Genomic DNA, 22,646 nt, shown 5'->3' with positions numbered 1-22,646 from the left:
AAAAAAGTTTAAATGTTCTCTGGGAGCAAGTTTCATGAATGTTTCCTGTATTGCTTCTCAACTAGCAAGGTATAAGATAAAATTGCTGATAGCCATTGAATTTTTGTTTCCCACACCATTGTCCAGTGTTTACCACTGAACAATGCTCTGCTACTATTGACTCAAATTAAAAGTTGTTACCCAGCCTAAGTGTGGCTTTAAAAACTCACCTGTGGTGCCTTTCAGAAAGCCCCAAAGCCAGCAAATCAGGTGAAAATATCAGTCTCCTTTGTTCAGGGCCAGGCAACCAATTACCAAACTAGCAAGTTGCTTTGAGGTTTGCTGGAAATTTCATAATTCATAATGATAATTAAATACACGTGATGGAAAGTTTCAAAGTGGTGTCCTGGTACAGAAGCTACTTCTTGTGTTGGTTTGTTTCATTCCTGCCACCCACGATAAACATATGGTTCAAGTAGCCATGGCTGGGTTCTTGTAATGTTAGCTTCTGTGATAGAAATCTTTAAAAAAAAGAGTCTCTTAATGAGTTGTGTACTTGGAGGCCTAAAAACTCATCATACATTTTTATTTTTAAAAGATAGAGCAAACCCCAGTTTTTGTTGAAATATAAAGAAATGTATAAGGATATAAACTCATACGTTTTTGAAGATTATAGTAACTCCTGCTACTTTAATGTAAACAGTGGTTTCTGATGGCGCATGACAGATAGTGCATGGAAAGGAGTCCAGGGTTTGTTACAGTGGGGTGCCTCACTGCGGAGCCTGAATTTGCAATGGGGACATAGTGTAAAGGCTGGTGAGTTATCAGAAGATGTGGACATTTGCTTAAGATTCTTCACATCCTGAAATTATGTGGTATACCTAGCTCGCATGAAGGGAACAAAACGAACCTTCCATTTGCAGTAGACTGTGATGGCTAACTGGACCTGTGCATCAGGCCTCTCAATCTCTGTTCTGGGAAAGGTTCTGGCCACAGAGATGGTCAATGTGACCCAAGCCAGGACAGTCAGAGGGCTTCCTTGAGATTACACTGATTTTTGATGACTGGAAGAACCTTCTTCTTTCTGGTGGGGTTTCCAAACTCTCAGTGGCCGTGTTTCTGCCACCTTCCTAGGGAAATCCTGTCTGCAGTAAGAGGTAATGAGATTGATGAACACATAAAAACAAGTGAAGATGAGGTGAGATAAGAAAGAAGTATTGACTTTAGTCCCCAGTTGTAATTACAGAAGCCAGGCTTCTGAAATGTGTCCTTAAATTCTGTAATGATTAACTTTTCAAAAATTGCTCTACTGTTCACTAATTTTCATACTTCAACTATGATCCAGGGAAAGTAACAAGTGCTCAAATTACTACTATAAAGAAATCTGGTTTAGTTTGGCAACTTAACTTATGCTACTGTAACAAAATAGCATAGACGAAGTGGCTTTAAGCAATAGAATTTTATTTCTCACTGCTTTGGAGGCTGGGGAGTCCCAGGTCAAGATGCCAGTAGGTTTGGTGTCTGGTGAGGACTCTCTCCTTGGGTTGCAGATGGGCACCCTCTTGCTATGTCCTCATGTGGTTCAGTTCAGTTCAGTCGCTCAGTTGTGTCCGACTCTTTGCAACCCCATGAATCGCAGCGCGCCAGGCCTCCCTGTCCATCACCAACTCCTGGAGTTCACTCAAACTCACGTCCATCGAGTCGGTGATGCCAGCCAGCCATCTCATCCTCTGTCGTCCCCTTTTCCTCCTGCCCTCAATCCCTCCCAGCATCAGAGTCTTTTCCAATGAGTCAACTCTTCGCATGAGGTGGCCAAAGTACTGGAGTTTCAGCTTCAGCATCATTCCCTCCAAAGAACACCCAGGACCGATCTCCTTTAGAATGGACTGGTTGGATCTCCTTGCAGTCCAAGGGACTCTCAAGAGTCTTCTCCAACACCACAGTTCAAAAGCATCAATTCTTCAGCATTCAGCCTTCTTCACAGTCCAACTCTCACATCCATACATGACCACAGGAAAAACCATAGCCTTGACTAGATGGACCTTTGTTGGCAAAGTCATGTCTCTGCTTTTGAACATGCTGTATAGGTTGGTCATAACTTTCCTTCCAAGGAGTAAGCGTCTTTTAATTTCATGGCTGCAGTCACCATCTGCAGTGATTTTGGAGCCCCCAAAAAGAAAGTCTGACACTGTTTCCACTGTTTCCCCATCTATTTCCCATGAAGTGATGGGACCTCATGTGGTGGAAAGAGACAAAGACCTGCTCTCTCTTCCTCTTGTTATAAATATACAAATCCCATGACGAGGGGGCCATCCTCATGACCTTATGTAAACCTAATCACCTCCAAATACTATCACATTGGGCGTTAGGGCTTCCACATTTGAACTTTGGGAAGACACAAATATTCTTAACACTTGGGAAGAGACTAGTAAAATAAAGGAAGGCAGGCAGAAAGGAAGGAATAAACAAAAAGAAGAAGGAAGTGTAAAGATGAAAGTTTCTATTGCCGTCAGAAATTTTCCCTCCCAATTCGTCGGTCAATAAATTCTCTCTTTTGTTTCACCTATTTTAAATTGGGTTTTGGTCCCTTGCAACTAATTAATTTACCATTCCTTTGAAGGTGTTACATAGATTATTCCAATGTGTGGAATTATATAATTAAGGAATTAGGGATACATTTCTGATGGAAATTTCTCCAACTCTTGTATTTAAATAGAGATTCTCTCTCAAATGCCATAAATGCCAACTATGATCTCCATTCTTCCTTGGATAAACATGAGGAAGACATCATATTGTAAACTACCAGAAAAGAGCTGATGAAAATTCAAAGTGAAATAAAAGGAAGTAATTACAACTTAATCACTAATTGAAAACAGGGACCAATGACGGTTCTAGGAGATGCTGATTAAAAATGAAAGTGATGTAAATGTAGGAAGTTATAAACTTTTAGGGAAAATCCTTCATTTTCTCACAAGTAAAGTTAATTTTATGTTCCATTTCGGTACAGCCAGACTCTTTCTGCTATATTTCTCTCATTAATTTTTTTTCATATTAATGTACTACTCTGTTTCACAAAGAGGATGTTATTAATAATTCGTGGCTGCATTATAAATGTATCATCTCAAAGTTTGGGATTTGATTAATGTTCCTTCCCAGGGTTAAGATCCTGCCTGCTGGTTTCTTGCTTAGACAAAAAGAAAGTGAGCTAAGAGCATGGTGAATGAAGCAATGTAATGTTAAAAATGACTGCATCTTTCTGGTTTTAATTTGAGTTAAATAAGAGAAGGAAAATTGGAACTGTGAGAATATTTAGAAAAACGTAAGCAATAGATAAAATTCCAAGCAAAATTAAATGTGTAATCTAAGTTGATGGATGCAATTACAGAAAAAATTGAAAGATTGTTCCTAGTTCAGAGCATGGCATTTTCCCGAGCCCGTAAAAAAAGACAGAATGTCGTACTTGTTTATCATTTCTCTCCTTATTGAGATGATGTTAGCTGTCCTTTGGTTGCAAATAAGTTCCAATGGGCCCCCACCCCACTTAAGGAAGGATGAATCAGACAACTAATGGTGTTTCAGAGGTGGAGAAAATTCAGGCCAGAGGCCAAAATGCAGCTTGACAGAGCTTCTTTTCCTTCTCAAATGTTACTGAGTCTCAGATTATAGATTGCATGTTCTAGCATCCTTTTAAGGCTAGGATGATGTGGTGAGAAAGGTCTTGTTTTTTCACCTCACTGGGATGTGAATTCTAGCTTTCCCCTCTCGCTAGTTAGGTGAATTTTGCAAATTCCTTAACCTCTCTGAACCTCTGTTACCTTTTTATAAAAACAAGGATGACATTTTCCCCATCCCACCCTCAAGCTCGAAAGATGTAAACAGCTGTGAGCTGCTATATGATGCTAAATGTGCAAGATGACTTCTTTATTTTATAAGTCAAATCAGGCTCTGAGCTCCACTTCCTAAGGTGTGTCTACAAGTCCAGTATTAAGACAGTGAGGGTAGAGGCCATGTGTTATCAGTCTGTTATCATCTTTACTGGAGTTTATGTGAGTAACTGGCTCTAATCATACTAAGACAACTGCTTTGTGCCAGGGTGGTCAGAGGGACCCTCACTAATGCTCCCCTGGGATTCTTGCAGCTCCCATTCCAGAGCCTATGTCCCTCTGTAGGACTTGCAGCCCTCCCATTCCTGTCCCCCAAATTCTCGGGGGAAACCACATTGACTGGTTAGGCTCCGTTTAGCCCTTTAATATCAGAGCTTCCTTCCTATCTACTCAGGCTAATCAAAGATCTTTTAAAAATAGAAAAGACCTGATCATTCTTCTCAGGAGCTAAGAGATCTGCAGTCTCCAGCCCCTCCCTCCAGTTCATGATTCCAAATGAGAGGACAAAGTAGTTAACTTTTGAAGCAGGTCATTCAGTCATTCCTTAACGTTAAGGAAAATTGCCCTGCTGTGAGAGCTACAAATTTTTCCATGCTTTTCCAGCTAACGTCCAGTGAGAATTAGTGTCATTTAAATCATAGTTTTGTTTAGGAAGGCATTTTTCAGTTAGAGGACAGGAGGAAGAAAGGGATAGAGAGAGGGAAAGATAGAGAAAAAGAAGAACAAAAAAGGAAAGAAAAACAAGATAGAAGAAAAGGGTGAAATTTCTATTCCCCTTAGAAATGTTTTATAACGTAAGAAAAATTAGATTTTAAAAGTAAAGGAAACTTCATGCATTGCTGGTGGGAATGTAAACTGGTATAATAGCAGTGGAAAACAGTTTGAAAAAGTTAAACATCGTCACCATATAATGCAGTATTTCCACTTCTAGGTATATTGCCAGAAGACACAGAAACATATGTCCATATGTACACAAATGTTCTTGGCAATATTATTCATAATAGGTGAAAAGTGAAGCAACCAAATGTCCATCAGCTGATGAATGGACAAAGGAAAAATGTGGCATGACCATACAATGGAATATTATTCATCCATAAAAAAGCATGAATTACAGATACATGCTGCAGCATCGAAGAACCTTGAAAACACTGTGTTGTGTGATGGAGGCATACACAAAAAGCCATGTATTATATGATTCCACTTATATGAAATGTCCAGAATAGGCAAATCTGTAGAGACAGAAAGTAGGCCATTAGTTGTGAAGGGTTGAGGGGATGGAGGGAAAGAGGAGTGACTTTTAGTGGATATGAGGTTTATTTTTAAATGCACTATAATTAAAGTGTAAAATGTACTAGAATTAAAGATGGGTGATGGTTACACAACCTTGTGAGTATACTAAAAACAATTGAATCAGTTTAAAATGGTGAATTTTATAGTGTGTGGATTATAGTTTAATAAAAACTATAGCATAGTTTAGAATAGAATATATAGAATAGAATAGCATATATTTTTGAGTTCCCACTAAATTAACAAAAACTGCATTTAGAAGGGACCTCAGCTAATAACAGTTATCCATTGCTAAACTTCATGTTCTCTTCCATAGATGAGAAATGGAGGTGTCTCTGAGAGGATAAGTGGCTTGTCTGAGATTTCTCCGTTGGAAGCTGACTCTAGACCTGAGATTAATGAACTATTCTTGGGAACACAGGCCTTGTGAATTCTACTCTGTTGCCATGTCTTTGAGCTCAGTAGGATCTTACTCAACATACCAAGAAGAAACAGTTAGACAGCTGCTTTTACACCCCTTTCCGACCTCTTGGATGGAGGCCACCTGCCTTTCAGCATCCTCCCCTGCACACCCCTAAGCCCAGTTGCCTGCCAGAATTTCAGCCTTTAGGAAGTGACTTGCAGGAGAATTCTACAAGTTAAGAATTCTCCTACAAGGTTGTATTGTTATTTGGAAAGTGAAGTGATGAGCAGACTAATTGTCATGACGGATTTGGAAATTGGCATCAAGGTTTTGTTGAAGAGAATGTGGAGTCAACATAATGCTTGTCAAAATTGCCTTTCTCTAATAACAAGCAATATGTGCTTCTGGGTTTCTGAGAACACTGCAAATTATTTCCTTCTTTTTGAGGTACAAGTTAAAATGTTCATCTTGGTTTGCTGCATGTTATTAAAAAGTGTGTTATCTGGGTGATGAGTCTGTAAGTAATGAAGGATCATTTGAACCATAAGAAAAGCCACAGAAATGGAGACAAACTGGTATCAGTGGGACACTAATGAGGTAGAAATAAGTATATCTGAGGTCAGGAAAGCCAAAGGCATACTTTTCCAGTAGCTTTCCTGTGCTCTCCGGTACCTGGTCATGGTACTGAACTTTGCATTTCTATAATAACTATCAGCTTTCAAGATTCTTGAGACTTCCTCAAGGAGAGGAAGGGGTGAATAGAAAGGAGAAGGGAGGGTCAAGCAAAACATCCATGATGATGGCTTAGAAAAAGGAAATATAAAATATATTCTTTTTGTACCCTAAAACAGAGTAAAGCAACAGAATAGAGTAAAGCATGGGTCTTAAATCATTCATTCATTCATTGAACACTTGAACTATGAATTAGATTCCTTTCTAGGCATTGGAGATGCAATTAATAAAGCAGAACAAGACCCTGCCCTCAAGATCTCATTGTCTACAACTACATATTTAGAATTGATTTGTTTTTAGAATTGTCCTAAAATTAGACCTGTATTTGTCTTCAATTAAGTGGATTTTTTTTTTAATGAGAATTTAGCTTTTCTCAAAATCTGTACAGAGACAGAAGTACTTATCAAATGCTCTGGGAAAACCAAGAAGGGAAAAATTGCCTAGATAGATGGAACAAATAGAACATTCTGCACAGAGACACAGAGGACTGGTATGTCTGTGAGAAATGCTAAGCAGGTCCTTTTGGCTGATAAACAGTGGGTGGAAAGGTAAGAGTTGTAAACTGTATATTAAACAAACAGACTCTCTGTTAGTGGAAAGGACAGAAACGATGACTTTAGCCTGCTGTAGGAGGAAAATTTTCTGTTGAAAAGCACATCTCAAGACATTACTAAAATTTACTTTCAAATTCACATTTATTCACCCGCTTTTGGTTTTTGGTGGCTGCAAGCTGGCTGTGAAACAGCTTTTGGCAGGAGTAAATGAGTTAGGATTGTAGAAATCCTTCACTATAATAAAGCAAAGGAATTGCTTATGGCAACAAAGAGATTATATATATGTGTGTTTGTGTGTATGTGTGTGTATGTATGTTTATATGTATATATATATTTTCTGACATAATATAACATGCAGCTTTTATATTTTAGTTTTACTTAAAAAGCCTGCCATGGAGCTCAGGATAAAGTACTAATTACAAATACAGCTCAACATGGAGGATATCCTCAGGGTTCCTAACAGTTTGTTGAACATCAGTTGGTCATTGGAGAATCTAGCCCTGGTATTCTGCCACACCTCGTCCTAAGTGTCAGAGAGGCTATTGTTCTGGGTTTGTCTGAATTACTTCCTTGCTTTTCTTCTGCTCTTGCTATCCCCCTCGCTCCATACAGGGGACGTTTGAGACATTGGTCTTCTGAGTCCTAATCACACACTGTCTTACTTAGTCTCCTTCTCGACTTATTTCTGTTTTTTTCAAGTATGAATCTCAGTCCACAAATCCAGCTTTGAATGGAATTTTTAATTAGCATGGTATTAAGTCTGAGCCTGTAAACCTGCAAGCAAGGACAAGTTAACTTCAGTTCCCACTGGGGAGCTCCCTTCAAGGAATTGCCGTCTGACCCATCCCAGGGAACTCCCATGGCCATTCCATGCTGCCAGCCCCAGGGCACTGCCAGGGTGTGGTCCCAGGTCTCTCCAGACCCAGAGTCTCTCTCCATGTTGTCTTCATCCCTAGAAACAGGGAGAATTGCCTTCCTCTCTCTTGAGATTCCTGCTTGCTTCTCTCCTCAGGAGTATACAGCACACCTGATAAGTGAGTTTAGGCTTTTGAAAACAACAGTCAGAAAAAGAGAAGATCCTGAAGGCCATAAACCTCCTCTGAGCAAAGGGCACAGAGAGCCTGCTTGTCTGTGCTGACTCCTTTTCTCCTAAGTTGATCCCTCAAGGAAGCTGTGACAACAAATAGGGAGGAGACAGCATGGAGCCATGAATGCTTCCTCCATTTCCTAAAGATGGAAGCAACCCTCTTGTCCATCAGCTGAGCGATGGTTAAACAAAATATAGGCCCCCCATATTCAGCGGTTTATTCATCCAAGAGCAGGAATGGAATACTAGACGCACTACAACATGGAGGAACCTTGAAAACACGTGGAGTGAAAGAAAGAAGCCAGAAACAAAGATCTTATATTGTATGATACATTTAAATGAAATGTCCGAAATAGGCAAATCTATGCAGACAGAAAGTAGATCAGTGATCACCCAGGGCTGAGGGGATGGAAGATGACTGTTGAAAGGTATGGGCTTTCTCTGTGGGGCAATGAAAATGTTCTACAATGGGCTGTAGTGATGATTTCACAACTTAAAAAAAAACTTTGTTATTATTGGCTTTGCTGGGTCTTTGTTGCTGCATGCAGACGTTGTCTAGTTGCAGTGAGGAGGGGCTGCTCTCTAGCTGTGGTGTGCGGACTTCTCATGCGGTGGCTTCTCTTGTTACGGAACTAGGGCTTGTAGGCTTCGGTAGGTGCGGCTCTCAGGCTCTGGAGTGTGGGCTCAGTAGTTGTGGCACACGGGCCCAGCTGTCCTGCGGCAGGTGGAAACCTCCCAAACCAGGGATCAAACCCACGTCCCCTGAATTGGCAGGTGGACTCCCAATCACTGGACCACCAGGGAAGGCACACAAATTTTGAATATACTTTAAAAAAAAATCATTGAATTGTACATTTAAATAGGTGGATTGTATGGTATGTGAATTCTATCTCAATAAAGCTGTTACCAAAAAAAAGGCATTGGGTTGTAATTGGCCTACTCCTACAGTCCATGGGGTCACAAAAGAGTAGAATACAACTTAGTAACTAAACAACAACTACAACAGCAACAATTCTGTACACTTGGGTTTCCATGGTGGCTTAGTGGTAAACAATCTGCCTGCTGTGCAGGAGATGCAGGTTCAATGATCCTTGGGTTGGGAAGATTCCCTGGAGAAGGAAGTGGCAACCCATTCCAGTATTCTTGTCTGGGAAATCCCATGGACTGAGGAGTCTGGTGGGCTACAATCTCCATGGGGTCTCAAAGTCAGACAGGACTTAGCTACTAAACAACAACTCTGTGCACTATAATCAAAGAAGTGAATGTTATCTTTTGGTCATGTGTTTTATTAATATTAATGTTTCATTGTCATGAATTCCTGATAACTGGCTGCTCTTCCAATAAATCCCCTTTTGAGGATGCAAAACAGTTTTTTTTCCAAGTATCTCTCATAACAAAGTGAGAGATTTCTCCCCAGGCTCTTGAAAGAAGGGAGGGAGCAACCTTTCCAAGTTATACTCATGGAGCTTACTCTGAACACCGAAGAGCCAACTTTAATTTGCCCAAGTTTCGTGACTTTGATGATATGTAGGTCATCTATCTATGAATCTTGCACTTGGAAGACATCCTAGAAACAATCCAGCCCAGTGGTTTTCAAATTTGTTTAGTAGAATCTAGAGCTGCAGAGCGGGGACCTCAGGAGCAACCATAGGAGGAAACTCTTGGCGGGGGCGGGGGGGGGCGGGGATGGTGTCAGCTGTGTGTTCTAAACTGGGCTGAATGAGCTCTGTCTCAGCTTCAATCAGGGCAGCCCTGATTTCATCTGATGTAATCACTGGGCTTCAGCAAGATTTTGTTTGAAGAATTTAGCAGCTAACATGTTTAAGGCTCCTCTGATTTCTAGTTCTATGGAAAATGGAGACAAGATCCTGGGAAAAGACTCAGAGTCTCTATATCCATCTGGTGACAGAGCAGGATCTGGAATCATAGATTCCTGAGGATGAGCATGGTGGTTGGGATCACTGAATCAAGCATGTGAAGCTTGACTTCTCACGACTCCACCACTCCTGTCTAGTGAAGGCAGGAGAGCATGATGGACAAGCCTGTGGACTCCATAGCCAAGTGGCCTGTGCTTGAACCCTGATCCACCACATCCTAGCTGTGTGATCTTGAGCAGGAAATTCATCCCTGCCCAGCCTTGGCTGCTCGTGTGTAAAACCGGGCTAATGGCTGTATCTACATCAGAAGATTAAGTGAGGTGATGTCAAGTGTCTGGCACATAATTGGGGCCAAGTAAATAGTAGCCACAATTATGACGTGTCAGTACAGAGTATCCACATGCTTTGCTCTCCACAATTTCAGTGGCTAAGAGGCACACCCTGTGAAGTTTCTGTCTCCATCTGCCTTGACTGAAAAATCAGAGTTGTTTCACATGGCCATTCTCTGCACCCTCATATGACCTACCTGTAAGATTTTTCATTTGTTTCCATTCAATTTCACCTATCTATTGGGGTCATTTAACTCAGACTGATGGGCTGTTTTCCAATCCTAAGTGTGAGAAGACTGTAGCCAGGTCTGTCTGACAGCTTGGTCCCAATAGGAGTCTGTGCTTGGTCTCAGAGTTTCTGCCGGCTTGTGCATAAGAATGCTATATGGTGGATGGTACTCTGTAACTCTTCTTTTTGGGGAGCACGCTTGAAATCGTTCAGTCGTGTCTGATTCTTTGTGACCCTGTGGACGGTAGCCTACCAGGCTCCTCCCTCGACGGGATTCTCCAGGCAAGAGTACTGGAGTGGGTTGCCATTTCCTTCTCCAGGGGATCTTCCCAACTCAGGGATTGAACCCGGGTCTCCTGCATTCCAGGCAGAAGCTTTAACCTCTGAGCCACCAGGGAAACCTCACTCTGTAACTCTTCTTTTTGGGGAGCCATGCTTCAAATTGTGGCTTGCTGCTGACCCTTAAAATTTTTTTTTATTCCTGCTTTGTTCCTCTCACCTGAGGCCCAATTTCAATTACTTTGTCTTTCTGCTTTATTTTCCAAATATGTCTGATACGTCCCCCTACTCCCTCCTCCCTGAATCCCCTACATGTAGTCATCTCTGTGTAGACCCCTTCTGAGCATGACTCCCTTTAAACGTAACACTTGTAAATTTCTCCAGTAAGGTGTAAGCAACCCTGCCTGACACTGCCTGCCTGACCCTAACAGCCAGATTCTGTACACTTAACTCTAAATATGTTTTCTTTATATTCAGGACCCAAAATAAAGCCATTGAACTACTATTTCTCAGCTTTGGGGACTCTGCTAATATTTTAAAATGTCTTGATTTACAAATAACGTATATCCCTTTGTGAAAATAGAAGATCATCCATTCCCACAAGACAAATGTATGCCAGAGTTGTAATGCAAATTCCGTAGACTCACACACCCACAGTTCAATTGAATTTTTAAATAAAAGTGCAGATAAATCAGTCTTCACCCATTATGATAACGATTTTAGTTAGTTCCCTGTGCCATTGAAAGTGTCTTCATTAATGACTCAGTACATTGCTTTTCTAAAGGGCACCAATCGATGTCCTCAGCATCCCAATTAGTGACTTTTTTAGCTTTAGAGAACATTAGATTTGGAGCAATCATAAAGGGCAGGTCATCCACATACCTTATTTTGCACATGGGAAATGCTAGTCCCTGAGAGGATAAAACTGAGCCAAGATCACACAGCATTAAGCAGCAGGGCCGAGAGCAAGTCTTTGGTATCTTGATCAAGTCCCAGCAGATCCCATATCTACATTCTAACCACCTAGGAAGCTACTTAAAAATAGCAACAAGAAGAAGCAAACAGATGCCCTGGTGAGCTTGACACGTTCTGAAGTAGAGGAGGTCTGGAGTAGGGTTGGAAAATCTGTGTTTTAGAATACCTCCCACACGGGTGACGATACACTCTGAGGTTTAGGCATGACCATTCAGGAATGCTCTCTGAGCAGAATTCAAAACAAGTGTTGACCTCAAACTTAAGAAAAAACTGGATTATATAAAACTTCCCCAGCACAGTTTTCCTAAGGGGAAAGAGGCATAGCATAGGTCACTTGACCCACATTCAGTCCAATTCCCCAAATTGAATGACCAGGAAAAATGCTTCAGTAGTATGAAGTCCATGAGGTCGCTAAGAGTCGGACACGACTGAGCGACTTCACTTTGACTTTTCACTTTCATGCACTGGAGAAGGAAATGGCAACCCACTCCAGTGTTCTTGCCTGGAGAATCCCAAGGACTGGGGAGCCTGGTGGGCTGCTGTCTATGGGGTCGCAGAGTCGGACACGACTGAAGTGACTTAGCAGCAGCAGCAGTACGAAAGCAATATATATGTATATGAAGAAGCAGACTACAAGAACTTCTGCTGGACAGATCCAATAACTCAGCAGAGATATCTGCAGGGTAGGCTTGTAAAGACGTTCATTTTGTGAGCTAGAAGCATTGCATACACTGTGGGGCCAGTAACCACAGTCAAGGCCTTAGCAGCTTGCCCTGCTTCTCATAATGTGAGTTGTAGTTGCTGGTTTACCTCCCCTCACCCCTTCCTTCACTTTTTCTTTCTCTTGTCAATTCTTTCTGGTGAGAGGAGCACCAAAGCAGAATGAGTGCTCTGTTTACCTCCTAATCTTAGGCCTTGGTGACCTGTTCGGAGTACATTTACTCAGAATGCAGCTTGAAAATGAAAGTGAAAAGTGATAGTTGCTCAGTCATGTCTGACTCTTTGCGACCCCCTGCACTGTTCCATCCAAGGAATTCTCCAGGCTGGAATACTGGAGTGGGTAGCCTTTCCCTTCTCCAGGGGATCCTCCCAACCCAGGAATCAAACTGGGGTCTCCTGCATTGCAGGCGGATTCTTTACCAACTGAGCTATCAGAGAAGCCCTGAATGCAGCTTAGAAGCTATAAATCATGTTATGAATGCTGGGTAGTGTGATGTCTCACCATTATCCATTTAATTTCTGACCAGGGTCAAGTATTGTTGATTGCTACCACTGCAAATTGTCACCATGAATTTTGCAGAGCATAGTATCTCAAAATGTAGAAATTGGAAGGTGTTTGTTGAAATGGATGATTCTTAAGACATCAAAAGGATAATCTATATCATGTCAGCATCTTCGTCAGAATCATTTAAAAGAGAAATGGAAGAGCATGTGAAGGGGATTTGGAGTTGTCTTATTTCTTTTGGGCTGCTAAAACAAATTACTATAGACTGAATGACTTATAAACAAACATTTATTTTTCATAATTCTGGAGTTTGGGAAGTCCAGGTTCAAGGTGCTGCCAGATTTGGTGTCTAGAGAGAGCATTCTTCCTTGTCCATAAATGACTGTGTTTTTCTGTGTCCTCATGTGGTGGGGCTACAGTCCATGGGGTCACAAGAGAGACACAATCTAGCGACTAAACAACAATAACAACATGTGACAGAAGGGGTAAAGGGAACTCTCTGGAGCCTCTTTGATAAGGGGCTACCATTGATGAGGGCCCTATCCTCATGACCTGCTCACTTTCCAAAGGTCCCACCTCCTAATATCACTGCATTCAAGATTAGGCTTCCACATAAATTTATGGGAGACACATTCAGTCTATAGTAGGAGTACTCAGTGTTATTTTTCTAAGTATTCACTAGATTACACCCAAAATAATGAATTGGTGGGAAAGCTTCAATTCATTTACATTCTTGTCTCTTAAATGTAGTTGCCATTAACATGTGATTGATTGTCCTTTTAACAGAAAGGGGAATATATATCATGGTAAATTCTTGCACATGTTCTTCACAAGACATTTTTTAAAAAAGGTTGAAAAGCTTTATTTTTTGTCCCTTTATTATTAATGATGAAAATAACTTTGAAAAATTTAATCACTCCCTGATTTTACAATTCAAGAAAGGAATCTGAGCCCCTGAGAAGTTACATGTCTCACTCAAAGTATATTAATTTCTGACTGACTGATTCATAATTTAGCATGTGTTTCCTCCTACTGATGACTTCTCCTGCCCTTAATCTTTCCCATATAAAAGCTGCATATTATGTCAGAAAAAATGCATACGCATAGGAACACACACACACACACATATAATCTGCTTGTGACCATAAGTGATTCCTGTGCTCTGTGATGGTGATGTATTTCTATAATCCCAGCTAATTTACTTCTGCCAAAGCCTATTTCACAGCTAGCTTGCAGCCACCAAGGAAACAACTTGAAGTTTTGAAATTTTGTCAGATGTTTGTTTACAAGATAGTATTTTTTGACAGAACCTGCAAGTTATTTATTTTTCTATCTTTACTTTTAAAGTAATATGTTAAACATTCTTTATTTCGCAACTGGGCCAGCTAGAGTTTAGAATGAACAGATGTTTAACAGTCATTAATATTACAGTATAGTCTCTAATCAGCTTTGAAGGTGAGACTGTTGACTTCACTGTTTTCTCTTGATGACAGTTATTAAAGTGACCGATTATGAATAATTAATATTGGTGTAGACTGAGCACTCACTGTTGGTAGAGACTTAGAATATAAAGTTCACAGTGGCCACCTTCGGTTCCCTATGAAGAAAATTACACATGCGCCACGTGAAACTCAAGGTCCCTTGAGCTTTGATATCCATTTACACACAAAGGAATGGTGGTCGTGAGAGAGGAAGCCTGATCATCCAAAAGAACCCAAAGGATCAGTTTCTATCCTTTTCAAGTAAGCCACTGCTCAGGCAAGAGTGTTGGCATTTGGGACCACATGTAATCTAATCATAAGGTTTGCAGAAGTCAAATTCCATACTGTGCAGTGTTGGCTGGGTATGAAATCATGTGCAGTCTGGTTATCAGGTCATGCTATCATAGGTTTTTAGTTACTTTTTCTTCCTTAGTTTTGTCTCATACAGTAACGAGTATTTATTGGATGCGTAGGGCCTCTTGGGGAAAATAATTTATATTTTCTTCCTGTAACTGGCTTTACAGTCTCATTATCTCTTTTCAAAGACTTCTTTATTTATTTTTTTTTGCTCTTCAGCTTTTGTGAAGTTTAGTTGATGAAATTGTAAAATATTTAAAGAGTAAAACAAGATGATGTGATATACCCGTACATTGTGAAAAGATTCCCACCATCAAGTTAGTTAACATGTTAATCATAGTTACTTAGTCATTTGTTTTGGTGAGAATATTTATATTCTACTCTCTTAGCAAATTTCGATTATACAATAGCGTGTTATCAGCTGTAGTCACCATGTTGCATATTAGATCCTTAGACTCTAGTCATCTTATAACTGAACATCCGTACCCTTTTACTGTCTTCTCCTTATTTTCTCCTCCTCCTCCTCCCAGTCCCTGGCAACCACTTTTCTACTCTGTTTCTACGAGCTGACTTTTCTCTTTCTTTTAGGATTCACTTATTAGTGATGTCATGTAGTATTTGTCTTCCTTAGTTTGGCTTATTTCATGGCCTCCAAGTTCATCCATGTTATTGCAAATGGCAGAATTTTCTGGATTTTTGCTGGATCATATGGTAGTTTTATTTTTTAATTTCTTGAGGGACCTCCATACTGTTTTCCACAGTGGCTACATGAATCTACATTCCCAGCAACAGCGCACAATGGTACCCTTTTTTCCACATCCTCGCCAACACTTACTACTTTAGTCTTCTTGAGCATAGCCATTCTAACAGGTCTGAAGTGAAATCTTATGGTGGGTTTGAGTTGCATTTCCCTGACAGTTATTGATGTTCAGCACCTTTTCAGGTACATGTTGGCACTTTGTATGTTTGGGAAAAAATGTCTATTCAGATTCTGGGTTATTATTATTTTTTGCCTCTGAATTGTATAAGTTCCTTATATATCTTGGATATTAGTGCCTATTGGGTATATGATTAGTAGATATTTTCTCCCTTTCCATAGGTTGCCTTTTTATTTTGTTGATGGGTTCCTCTGATAAACAGAAGCTTCTTAGTTTAATATAGTCCAATTTGTTTATTTTTTGGTTATTGCTTTTCCTTTTGGTGTCAAACAAAAAGTCATTGTCAAGACCATTGTGAAGGAGCTTACTCTCTATGTTTTCTTCTAGAAGTTTTATGGTTTCAGGCCTATGTTCAAATCTTTAATCCGTTTCATGTGTGGTCCAGATTTATTCTTTTTCATATGGATATCCAGTTTTATCAGCACTATTTATTGAAGAGACAGTCATCTACCCATTGTATATCCATGGCTCCTTTGTCAAAAATCAACTGACCATATGTGGATGGGTTTATTTCTCACTTCTCTGTTGTGTTCCATCGATCTATGTGTGTATTTTTATTCCAATGCCATATTACTTTGGTTAGTATAGCTTTGTAATGTAGTTTAAAAACAGGAACTATGATGCCCCATCTTTGTTCTTCTTTCAGAGTCAAGATTGCTTTGGCTATTTGTGGTTGTTTGTGGTTTAATACAAATTTTAGAATTTTTTTTCTATTTCTGTGAAAAATGCCATTGGAAATTTGATACAGATTGTATTGAATCTGTAAATTGCATTGAGTAGAATGGCAATTTTAACAATATTAATTTTTCCACGTAAGCATGGAGTATCTTTCATTTATTTGTTTCTTCAGTTTCTTTCATCAGTGTCTTACATTTTTCAGTGTACAGATCTTTTTACTCATGGTTAAATTTATTGAGTACTTAATTCTTTTCAATGCTGTTGTAAATGGGATAGCTTTCTTAATTTTTCTTTTTTATATAGTTCCTTGTTAATGTATAGAAATGCAACTAATTTTTGTGTATTTGTATTTTATCTTATAACTTTATTGAATGCATACATTAGTTCTAATAGTTTACTGATGGAAGCTTTAAAATTTTGGCACATAGAATTTAAGTCATGGTTAAGACATGGTTATCCTGCTGCCAGCCCCACTGGAGCACTCTCATGGCTGTCAGAAGCACTGCAAGATTTGACATCTGGCATCCAGAGGCACTGCCAGCTGGGGGAAACCATGTGCCATGAGGGTCCTTGCCCCACTGCCAAGGGAAAGTGACCCTCACACGTTTTTAATGTATGCATGTACCAAAACATGCGTGTTTTATAAGTTAATAATAAACTCACAAGTACAGTGTGGTGATAGAACCCAGGCATTTGGTTATGCTTTAACTTTATACAATCTTGGGCAATTTAGGAAGGGCAGCGTGCTTTCACAGTTTCTAATGGAAAAGAAATTTGGTGATAGATAATAAGAATAAAAAAGACATATACATGAGTTGCTTTATCAGAGAGAAGTTTTGAGCTTTAGCACAGATTTTTATACGTAAAAATACTGCCACTCATTTTTATAGTCTCTCCTATAATTTAAAATGTAAGACTTGTCCAATTTAAGACTTGGACATTCTACTTCCCTTTCATACTCAGACACCAAGAGGCACCTACAAAAATGCTCACCGCAACATTGTTAATTGTAGTTACAAATGTCAAGCAGTAGAAATGTCCATTAGTAGAAGGATGATTATATAAACTATGGCATAGCCATTACAGTATAAAAAAAATGAGATAGATCTGTATATATTGACACAAAACATCTTCAAGGTAAACTCGAGTGAAAATAGCCAACTATAAAATCACACAAAACTATACAACAGTATGATAATTTTCTTTTAAAAACTATGCCACATGTGTTCAGTTCAGTTCAGTTCAGTCGCTCAGTTATGTCCAACTCTTTGCGACCCCATGAACTGCAGCACACCAGGCCTCCGTGTCCATCACCAACTCCCGGAGTCCACCCAAACCCATGTCCATTGAGTCGGTGATGCCATCCAATCATCTCATCCTCTGTTGTCCCCTTCTCCTCCTGCCCTCAATCTTTCCCAGCATCAGGGTCTTTTCAAATGAGTCAGCTCTTTGCATCAGGTGGCCAAAGTTTTGGAGTTTCAGCTTTAGCATCAGTCCTACCAATGAACACCCAGCACTGATCTCCTTTAGAACGGACTGGTTGGATCTCCATGCAGTCCAAGGGACTCTCAAGAGTCTTTTCCAACACCACAGTTCAAAAGCATCATTTCTTCAGCACTCAGCTTTCTTTATAGTCCAACTCTCACATCCATACATGACCACTGGAAAAACCATAGCCTTGACTAGATGAACCTTTGTTGACAAAATAATATCTCTGCTTTTTAATATGCTGTCTAGGTTGGTCAGAACTTTCCTTCCAAGGAGTAAGTATCTTTTAATTTCATGGCTGCAATCACCATCTGCAGTGATTTTGGAGACCAGAAAAATAAAGTCAGCCACTATTTCCACTGTTTCCCCATCTGTTTGCCATGAAGTGATGGGACTGGATGCCATGATCTTCATTTTCTGAATGTTGAGCTTTAAGCCAACTTTTTCACTCTCCTCTTTCACTTTCATCAAGAGGCTCTTTAGTTCCTGTTCACTTTCTGCCATAAGGGTGGTGTCATCTGCATATCTGAGCTTATTGATATTTCTCCCAGCAGTCTTGATTCCAGTTTGTGCTTCCTCTAGCCCAGGGTTTCTCATGATGTACTCTGCATGTAAGTTAAATAAGCGGGGTGACAATATACAGCCTCGACGTACTCCTTATATACATATAAATGTATATAAACCCATAGTAGAAGGGTTAGAATGATAGATGTCAATTGATAAAGTGGATATCTCCAGTAATTGTGGCTTATAGTCAGAACTTTAGTTTTTTCATTTTTAAAACATGTTTATTTTTAAATGGATAATTGCTTTGCAATATTGTATTATTTTCTGCCATACATGAACATAAATTAGTCATAAATATACATATGTCTCCTGCCTCCCACCCCATCCCACGCCTCTGGGTTGTCACGGAGCACCATGTTTGAGCTCCCTGCATGATACAGCAAATATCCATTGACTATCTGTTTTGCATATGGTAATGTATATGTTTCAGTGTTACTGTCTCAATGCATCCCTCCCTCTCCTTCCCCAACCGTGTCCACAAGTCTGTTCTCTGTGTCTGTGTCTCCACTGCTGCTCTGCAAATAGGCTCATCAGTACCATCGTTTCAGATTCCATATATACGTTTTAATATATGATATTTGTTTTTCTTTTTCTGACTTCCGGCTCTAGGTTCATTCACCTCCTTAGAATTGAATCAAATGTGTTCCTTTTTATGGCCGAGTAATATTCTTTTGTATATAAGTACCACAACTTCTTTATCCATTCAGCTGGTGGTGGACATCTAGGTTGCTTCCATGTCTTGGCTATCATAAATAGCGCTGCAGTGAACATTGGGGTACATGGGTCTTTTTCAATTACAGTTTCCTCAGGATATATGCTCAGTAATGGGATTGTTGGGTCATATGTCACAATGTTTTAACTTTACAAAACTTGTGGCAGGCAGAGTTCTGAGGTGGTTCCTGACCTGCCTCCTAGTGTACACATCTTGCATAATCCCTGGGGTTGTAAATTTGATGGATTTTATTTCCATGATTAGTGTATGTTTCCTGGTACAGTTAATTAAGAAAAGGAGATTGTTCCAAGTGGTTCTGACCTAGTCACAAGAGGCTTTTAAATCTAGATCTAGAGGTCAGAGGGGAGAAAAGCCAAAGATTCAAAGCAAGAGGAATTCTTCCATGCTGGAGAACTTCTGAATTGTTGAAGAAGGCCACATGTCAAGGAATGCAGGCAGCCTTTGGGATCTTAGCCTCTAGCTGACAGTCAGCAAGGAAATGAGCACCTCACTCTTACAACTTCAAAGAACTGAATTCTGCCTCAAGCAGAATTACTTACTAAGCAGTAATTACAGAAGTAAGTAATTACAGAATTACTTACTAAGCAGTAAGCTTAGTAAGCTCCCTGTCTCACACCTTGACTTTAGCCTTATGATACTCTGAGCATTGGCACATACATCATTTATCACTGTGACATTTCCATTTCTCATCAATTCTCAGACACCAGGAGAACCTAGAACCTAGCCATGCCATGCCAAGACTTTTGAGTGCAGAAACTGAGGTAATAAATGGATATTGTTTTTACGCTACTACATTGCTGCTGCCGCTGCTAAGTCGCTTCAGTCATGTCCGACTCTGTGCGACCCCATAGACGGAAGCCCACCAGGCTCCCCCGTCCCTGGGATTCTCCAGGCAAGAACACTGGAGTGGGTTGCCATTTCCTTCTCCAATGCGTGAAAGTGAAAAGCGAAAGGGAAGCCGCTCAGTCGTGTCCGACTCTTAGCGACCCCATGGACTGCAGCCTACCCGGCTCCACTGTTCATGGGATTTTCCAGGCAAGAGTACTGGAGTGGGGTGCCATCGCCTTCTCGGACTACATTGCTAGTAATCTACAATGCAGCAGTAGAAAACAAACACAAAGTTATTTTACTATTAATTGCTTAATTACACATAATTTGTTATAATAATAAAGTTTAGTTATCCTTAATAACTTTCTTAGTAGGTTATGAGTATTAATTGCACTTATAAAATAAACCTTGGGAGCTGTGTGTTATTTGTCCAAGAAAACAGTAGAGGAATTGTGTGTATGGATCAGTTTTAGGTTGTCAGGAAACCCTCTTAGCCCACCATGATTAGTGGACCTACCCTTGGAGAATTGGCACCTTAGAAGTCATCTGGTTCAACCCCCAGGGGCTGGTTCTAATTTGTAAGTGGGCAGAGCATCCTCAGTGATGATAAGGAACTTGCCACTCCACAAAGAACTCCATTCCATTTCAGACAGTTCTAATTGCTGTTAAGTTTTCTCCTGAAATCTTCTTGTCAGCTCCAGCTTGGCCCTTGTGATCACTAGAGCTCTCATATAAGTGATGGTCCGAATAGTCTAAGGCCTCACTCATGTCCCTGTGAACATTTTCATAGGGTCTCCTTATTGTTCTTCAGTGTAAAGAACAAAGCAAAACACCCCAAATACTGCTTCTTCAGAGCTCTCACTCTTATTGGAGAAGTAGCCTTGATTTCCAAGTTGAATATGAATTTCTCAAGTCGTGCCTCAGTGGAGAGCCACATTTCCCAAGCATTTGAGGAAGCTGAACATCAAGGTCATATGTGGCTGAAAGATTTATGAATCACTGATGTACATTCTGTGCTATCGGAGTGGGGAAAGTAGGGTTCGTCCAAAATAAGTAAGAACAAGACATTTCCACTCTATTTGGCAAATGTTTTATAATTGACTGCTTTCACACGTGATTTTGTGGCCATAGTCATAACCTGGAACAGAAGCAAAGTATTTCAGAAAGGAAAGAAACTGGAAGCTTTCAGAATCCAGTTATCTTGCCGATATTTTAGTTCTTTTTAAAACAACCCCAGATTTGCTCGAATACTTCTGGTGACAAGGAACTCACTACCTGATGATGCATCCAGATGTATTCATTTTTTCTTACAATTACAAGCATTTTTATATTGATTTGAAATCTATGTTCTTTTTTAACTTTTTAAAATTTTTCATTTCAGTTCTGTCTTTGGAGTCTAAACATAGATCTATTCAATCCATCTTCCTTTCAGGTACTTAAAGGAAACTGTCACAACCCCTTAGTCTCCTGTTCTTTAGCTGAACATCTTCAATTCTTTTACATTGAAAGGAGCCTAAAGTTATAGGACATTTTATTGTGTCTCTGTGTGTGTGTGTGCAGCCCTTTTCACATTGTCTCTTAACTGAAGTTACAATCAGCAAAGAACCCTGGTCATTTGCATCCGAGCTGATAAGACGAATTGGCTGAATCTTCTTGGCCTGGTTCGCTGCAGGGAACCAGGGAGAAGTGCAGGGTGCAGTGATAATCATTATCAACCAGTGCAGAGACATTTAAATGACAGTCATTTCATTTTCTTCCCAGTTTCTGTGTGGACCTCAAGGTCTACCTCACTTTGCCTCCAGAACATCAAGTTCTAGTTTCTAGAACTTTGAGAAGTTTTAGCCCATGGTACAAAATGTACTTTAGATAGCATATCTAAATGTAAATTTCTGCACTTATATTTAATAATATTATTTAAAAGTAAATATCTACACATATGTTTAGATGTAAATTTCTACACATATGTATTTAATCACAAATGATAGGACATTATACACATTGTTCTACAATTTGCTTCTTTTTTCTTTTAACTCTATATTCTAGAGATCTCATGGTATCAGAGCATACGAAGCTATTTTGTTCTTTTCAATGTATGCATAATATTCCATTGCATAGATGTACTTTAATCATTTAATGGATTCCTTTTGATGGACAGCTAGGCTATTTCCTTTATTAAAAAAAATTTACAATTATAAATAGCACTGCGAAATTCTTCTGTTTACATTAATTTTCACACAGAAACAAGATATGTCTAGAGCAGTAGTTCTCAGACTTTAGCATGTACAGAGTTATCTAGAGGGCTTGTCCGAACATGGATGATTGGGCTCCACCCCCTGATTTTCTAATTCAGGAAGTCTGAGGTAAGATCCAAGACACTATTTTTAAACAAGCGCTCAGGTGGTGCTGGTGCAGCTGGTCTGAGGAGCCACAATTTGGGAATCACTGTTCTAGGAGCTCCAGAAGTGGCACTGTCCACTGAAGTCTCTGTGTTAATCCTCTTCACCTCTGTCTCTCAGTGCAAATGTGAAGTATGTGAGCCAGGTAGCTCTTGGTAAAGGAGAACTCTGAATGAAACTGCCTCTTCCCTGTCCTGTGGTGGGAAAGGAGGTCAGGGCAGAATAACCAGCAGCACAAGTCTTGGGCCCTCATGCCAAGTCTAGGGGCTTTATTATACTCCAGGACTTTTGTTCTGCCATATGAGATGTCAGCTAGGGCACCATTGTGTGCAGGCTCTTG

Source organism: Bos taurus, chromosome 28 (assembly GCF_002263795.3).
Source record: "Bos taurus isolate L1 Dominette 01449 registration number 42190680 breed Hereford chromosome 28, ARS-UCD2.0, whole genome shotgun sequence".
Taxonomy (NCBI): Eukaryota; Metazoa; Chordata; class Mammalia; order Artiodactyla; family Bovidae; genus Bos; species Bos taurus.
This window is presented reverse-complemented; position numbering follows the sequence as displayed.